The sequence below is a fragment of the Megascapheus bottae genome, chromosome 4 (genome assembly GCF_031878675.1).
Source record: "Megascapheus bottae isolate mThoBot1 chromosome 4, mThoBot2.hap1, whole genome shotgun sequence".
NCBI classification, from domain to species: domain Eukaryota; kingdom Metazoa; phylum Chordata; class Mammalia; order Rodentia; family Geomyidae; genus Megascapheus; species Megascapheus bottae.
The window spans coordinates 23,305,265-23,311,906 of record NC_143512.1 but is presented as its reverse complement, the minus strand read 5'-3'; the positions used below and the strand labels follow the sequence as shown (position 1 = coordinate 23,311,906).

Sequence of the window (6,642 nt, the reverse complement as noted above, 5' to 3'; positions counted from 1 at the left end):
CATTGTGTGTAAAAACTCTTTTAAATTCATGAGCTTATTTCTCTTATGAAAACCAGATAGATGATAGATAGATAGATGATAGATAGATAGATAGATAGGTAGATAGATAGATAGATAGATAGATAGATAGATAGATAGATAGATAGACAGACAGATAATGTGAATATGTGTCAAACTGGGAGATGTTATATTTATTCCATAGCCAATATATTTTCAAAATTGTTCAAATGGATACTAGAAATCACTGAGTTTGTGTATGCCAGAAGGGTAGAAATACTTTCTCCATTTAGAGGTGATTCTTTCTAATATGGAACACTTAACAACTTTGTGGGTCACTCTTGCACAGGGACCATGCTAATCTTTGCTGTATTTATCCAATTTTAGTATATGGGCTGCCAAAGCAAGCACATAGGTGATTATTTTTACATCCTGTGGAGAGCAGATATAGTGTTAATATTTCGTATCTTCAGACAAATCATAAATCTCACAAATTGGTGTTCTAGACAAAGTCTTCAAACTATGTACTTCCCATTGTGATTCATCAGTTTCTGAAAAATTGATTCATTTCTGGAAATGTGTATAAATATGTGAGAGAAATAGAATTAAAGATGGTCATGATGAAATGATTGTCAAAATGCATAAACTCATAAAGGGTGTTATAATTTTATAGACATTTTATACTGAAGAATACACCAAGCTCTCTTCAAGTGAATAACTTTACACAAAATTATCCACTTTACTTGTATGATTCAAGAGGTATTTTTAACTTCATTTTAATCATTCAATAAAGTATCCAAGGAATAAAACAGTTTGTAAAGCTTTTTGTTGAAGTTTCTACTGATGTCTACCTCCTTGTCATATGTGATACTCCAAAACTATCCTCAGATGAGAGGTGAATATTTTCATGTACATTATCTGTTTCTGCTTATTTTCTGGTACTAAATTTTGTTGTTTTGTCACACTTTTGCTTATTAAGTCTACATAATAATTATTTTATTTAACCCTCTTGTTATAAATGAAAATGCTAAGTCTCTTATAATGCAGTGTTTTGCTTATCCACTCACTGTAATTTTTGTCTCAATCTCCATTCATTTCTGACTTATAAAATATTTCTAAACTAGAAAAGATATCTCAAATATTACAGTGACATTTTTCCTGTCACTTCTATGCCTTTGCATTGCTGAAAATTTCTCTTTTATTTGCCTGCTATTTACTTTTGATCTTAGGCTATTTTCCTAAAATAGTCATTTTCTCAAAATGAACTCAAAAAATACCTGTTGGGAAAATACTTTTTTAAAAAAGAAAGAAACTCCATAAAAAGAAAAGAAAGGAAAGGAAACAGTTTTATTATTGAATAAATGCTAAAATCAGTATGTCAAAACAATTCACAAACAACAACAAAAACCCCAAAAAGAATTCTTGCAATTTTATGTAACCCAGAAGATACAACCCTATTACATTCAAGTTCTCAAGAAAAACAGTAAGGCTGGTCAGCATCATTCATCATGTAGAGTGAGAATCTGATTCCTTAGCTTTACTTGGTTAGTGACAGGAACCATCTAATTAGCTTTATCGAAAGGAAAAATAAACTTCTTATACCTTTCCACTAAGAAGTTATTTACGAGGGTTAAAGTAGAGCTGTACTTTTATATAGAAACTGGGAGATACTGCAGGTAGGGTTCTACCTTCATAATGACACAATTACAATTACAATACAAAAAAATGGCTACCAGCAGTTTGAAGATGATATCCTGAGTCATTTCTTGGACAAGAGGCACATTGAGTGTGGGAAAAGAAGGATACTATTGCAAGATCTCTAAAATACAAATGATCTAAGAGAGAGAGAGATACAAGGAAAAAACACAATTTTCAGGACCATGTGTATGACCTAGTGGTAGGGTGCTTGCCTAGCATGCACGAAGTCCTGAGTTCGATTCCTTGGTACCAAATACATAGAAAAAGCTGGAAGTGGTGCTGCAACTCAAGTGGCAGAGCAAAAATGTTCAAAGACAGCGCCCAAGCCCTGAGTTCAAGGCCCAGGATTGGCAAAAAAAAAAATCCCCTTATTTTCAACAAGAATCCTCTAATTTGTTAGTGCACATTGTAATGTGCTGTAACAGACTCACAAAGGAAAGGTAGGCTTGTACAAATATTCTGGGAAAACACAGAACCACGTGGTATCTCTCAGTCTTGTGTGAAGTACTATCTTGGAAATTCATTTTTATTTTTTTGCAAATCTGAGTTTTCAGCAATAACTATGATGCACAACATACTTGTAAATCTTAGCCTGAGGGAAGCTGGAGCAGGAGGATCACAAATTGGAGTTCTGCGTGAGACATTCTCTCAAAGAATAAGCAGTCACGTGGGTACAGGTGGCTCATAATCCCTGCAGGAGAGTTTGTGAGACTCTAATCTCCAAATAACCACCAAAAAGCTGGAAATGGAGTGCTAGCCTTGAGCACAAAAGCTCAGGGACAGTGATTATACCCTTAGTTCATTTCCCAGGTCTCTCTCTCTCTCTCTCTCTCTCTCTCTCTCTCTCTCTCTCTCTCTCTCTCTCTCTCTCTCTCTCACACACACACACACACACACACACACACACACACACACACACACAGTATGGGAGAAGAAAGGAGGGAGAAATAAAAGAGGAGTAGGAGAGTTAAAGGGAGTGAGGGCTACTTATGAAAATCACAACCATGAACTATGGATAAAGAAAGTAAGTATCAAACACAATCCTGATTTGAGAGGCTGGACAGTATCTAACAGGGAAAAACAGCAATAACTCAGTAACTGATTTTTTTTGTTTTTTGGCAGTCCTGAGCTCAGGGACTGAACAACACTGTCCTTGGGCTTTCTCAAGACTAGCACTTTACCACTTGAGCAACAGCGCCACTTCTGGCTTTTTTTTTTTTTTTTTTTTTGGATGTATTTGTTCTGAGGAATTGAACCCCGGATCTTCATGCATGCTAGGCAAGCGCTCTACCACTAGGCCAAACCACTAGGCCAAACTCCTGGGCCAATAACTGACAAAATAAAACATGCCCCAATAACAAACAAAATAAAAAAGTATATGTGTTATCTACTAAATAACAATTTGCTTATGTTTGAACTTATTTGATGATTAAACGCAAATGTCAGGCATTTCTTTGAGTCTGGATGTGTTATGAAATAAAAATTACTGAGACTCTAAGTTATCTGAAAACTACAAAAATTTGGGAATCTCTGGATCAAAACTTAATCTCTAAAAGAAAAAGGGAAAAAAAAACCAGATACGAAGAGTAGAGAAACCACATCAATCTGTGTCTTTTTCTTCATGGCATCAGTAGTGGAAAGGTATTTCTGCACCCTGGAAGTTTAGTGTACATTGATTGGAATGGGTATGCATCCATCATGTAATCTAAGAAGAAAGAGCTGAGTTAGTAACTTAGTTTAACTTCCCATTGCCAATTCCAGAGGTCACTGCTGGACTGCCAGGCTTATTCTTATTTCTAGACAAACAGGAACTAATTAGTGAAAAAATTATCTTTTACCAAATTGAAAACATCCACCCAACAGCCAAATGAAATACTGCAGAGTAAGCAATTCACTGAAAATTGGGAAGATACTCAGATAACACATCTAATTATAAAGTTCCTAGTGTATAAATCTAGCAATTCCATGCAACAATATTCATATGACATAAGAAAACGCTTGTCTTTTCTAGTAGAAAAGTACAATATAATGTATTTCCATTCTTTTAGATTTCCTATGCACAGATTGTTTTTCAGCAATGTAGCTAATCGTTCAAATCACAATGGGGGGAACGATAAACAGGGGAAAACGGGAAAACTGAAGGGAGTTAACCTATATTTGATCATCACTGCACTCATGAACCATTGCCAGTAAAGGTCATTTGCTTTCACTGGAATACAACACAATGGCAATGTAATTTTCTTAATCTCCTATATGACTTTCCTTTCATTCATTACACAGCTATACCTCATTTCTTTTGTCTCATTTCATGTCTTCTATTATAGTGGCTTTAATATGCTTACTCTCCAGTCTTTTATTGGCTCCCATTCAAACCTTTTAATGTAGGTAATTAGCTTCAGCGTGTCTGAGCCTTGTTATCTCAGCCTGTTCTGTTCACAGCCGTCTATTATGATTACTCTGAATTTAAAACCGTAAAAATAGGATCATTGTCTGTAGAGGACTCTGTGGCTTAATTTTTTAGCCTCCAGTGACTAATTGCTGTGTTATATTTGTCTGATTAAAACCACAAATCCACAGATAGATGTGCTGCTTAATTAAAATATAATGGAGTACGTCAGACTGAACATTGAAGAAAGGCTTTTCTATTGCAAAGTCAGTAAATCCAAAATCAAATACTAAGCAACTACAGGTTATGTTGGATTGGGGTGGTTATATATTATTTGGGAAGTGTATATGGAATGGATTTTTTTCCTGTATACATAAAAGTAAAGTTTTTCAACATTCTTGGCAAAAAATAGGCCATTTCTAATGTGAGTCATTTTTACCATAAATTGTTATTGAAATATAAGGGACTTGTGAAGTATTAAAATCTTTCCCAGGACCTGCCCTTACACAGAGTCCACATCAAAAAAAATGGGAGTAATTTACTGGTTGACATATATTTTACCACAGAAACATGGTTTACTAGCTTGGATAGTGAACAATTTTTTGTACTAGAAAGTTTTCATTGACCCACCTTAGGTAGCAATAAATCCTTTCACTAATTCTTAGGCAGATGGGGGCCTAGCAAAAACCTATCTTGTGGTTTTTATTTTACCACTTTAGTGGGCCACTAGGCTGGCTGTAAAGTTTAGTTACAATGCTCTTTCTCAAAGACTGCATGTTCTCATTTTCTATTTGTCATTCCCTTTGTATTTCCCAAATGTTCAGTGGTCATATACTACTGGTCAATTATGACAATCTACATCACTATCACATTTATCATTCTTCCTCAACTTCAGAGTGACTGTAACTTCTATTGTGCCTTATGGCAATGGATATCTTCATGAAAACCTGGAAAAGGAGTTCTGAGAATCTCTTTATATCTGTATTATTGTGCCAGATACTCTAGAACTGAATATGGGGGAGAGGGATTAAATTGCATTTTAGTACAATTATTTGTAATCCTATTTCAAAAAAAAAAATCAGAGAGCCTGACTGGGTACCAATAGCTCATTCTTGCAACTCTAATACTCAGAAGGTTGGGAAGTGGAGGAACTCCATTCAAAACCAGCTTGGGCAGAAAACTCTGAGAGATTTTATCTCTAACCAGCAAAAAGCTACCACAGAGGGATGGCTCAAAAATAAGAACATTGTCCATGAGCAAGCAAGCAGAGAGAGAATGTGAGATCCTAGGGTCCCTCGGCTCAGAGCTCTCTCCCTGTGCCAATAAAAACTAATGAAATAGATCAAATAAAAACCAGTGAGCTACTTCTCTTGCATTTTTCTTTTTTCATACATTTTTATTGTAATTAATAAAAGGGTTACATTATATTCACCAGAAGGTGCATTACTTCACTAACATTGATACCCTTTCTCATGTTCTCTTGCATTTTTCTCTTTACCTCTCATCTTTCCCTCATAATTTTTCTGGAGTTCCTGCAATTAAAAGATCAATAAGTGTTTTTCTGAAGCTAAATTTAATGCCTTTGACTTTAAATCTTCAATGACTAATTTTTTATCTTGTATTATGCTTTCTTTTTCAATTCCAGTCAGAACACACCACATTAAAGTCCCAGTTAACTTAAAAAGAAAATTTTGTAGGCAGCAACATGGCCACCTGCTGGTAGAAACACAAGCTGGAGCCTTAGAAAAACGGAAATAATTCACTTTTTTTCCTCTTCTATTCTTTTGCAGTACGAGTTATATAAGTACTTTTGTCACTGAGCTGGTACCCAGACAAACTCAAATCATGATCTCCTGGGTCTTGACCTTCTGAGTAGCTAGGGTTGTAGATTTGGCTACTGGGGCATAGCATGAAAGAATTTAAATTTAGGTTTTTTATTTTTCAGATAATCACATTTCTATGCATGGCATATCAAAATTTGCTTAATTATTTAATAAATCTTAATTTTTAGAATTGAAAAATGTATTGCCTAACAGCCATAAATAAAAACTGTGTTTTCCTTAACCCATTAAGTAACTTCAACATATTCTACTAGTAAAGATAAATTTCCATATTTTGAGCCACTGATACTTGCATGAAGTTCTAGTTCAGACACTGACATTGCAGCTTAACATCTTAATTACTGTGGGCTCATCTTTCTCCTGTGCAGTACCTCTAACCCATTTCTCTGTTCTCTGTGCTTGAGAAGTAAGCAAGAGGTGACATTTATCTCATTTTCACTTCAATTACCTGATCTCAACTAAACTCAAGGAAAATGTTTTTTTATCATCAGTTTTTGCTGCTTATAATTTTCAGAGTTCTAAATTCCCTTGGCAATTGTCACTTACTTATATGACAAGGAAGCTAATAATAAATTGCTTTTATTTAATAAGACCAAAACAGGATATATAGGAGACAAGGAAAGAGAAGGGGAAAGTAAAATAAATGCAGACACAGTTGACATAGTGATTTATTTTTCCTTGGGTAGCTTTAGGCTTTGCAGAAAGCAGAGTTCTGCTACT

At 34.9% G+C, this 6,642-nt stretch overlaps 1 non-coding gene across 1 annotated transcript; it reads right to left on the bottom strand.

Annotated features, from left to right (window-relative positions):
* Window positions 1-301: 301 nt before the first annotated feature.
* Window positions 302-408, bottom strand: LOC150064154 (U6 spliceosomal RNA). Its single transcript, XR_016535362.1, has one exon. It is a non-coding gene; the product is annotated as a U6 spliceosomal RNA (small nuclear RNA).
* Window positions 409-6,642: the final 6,234 nt, after the last annotated feature.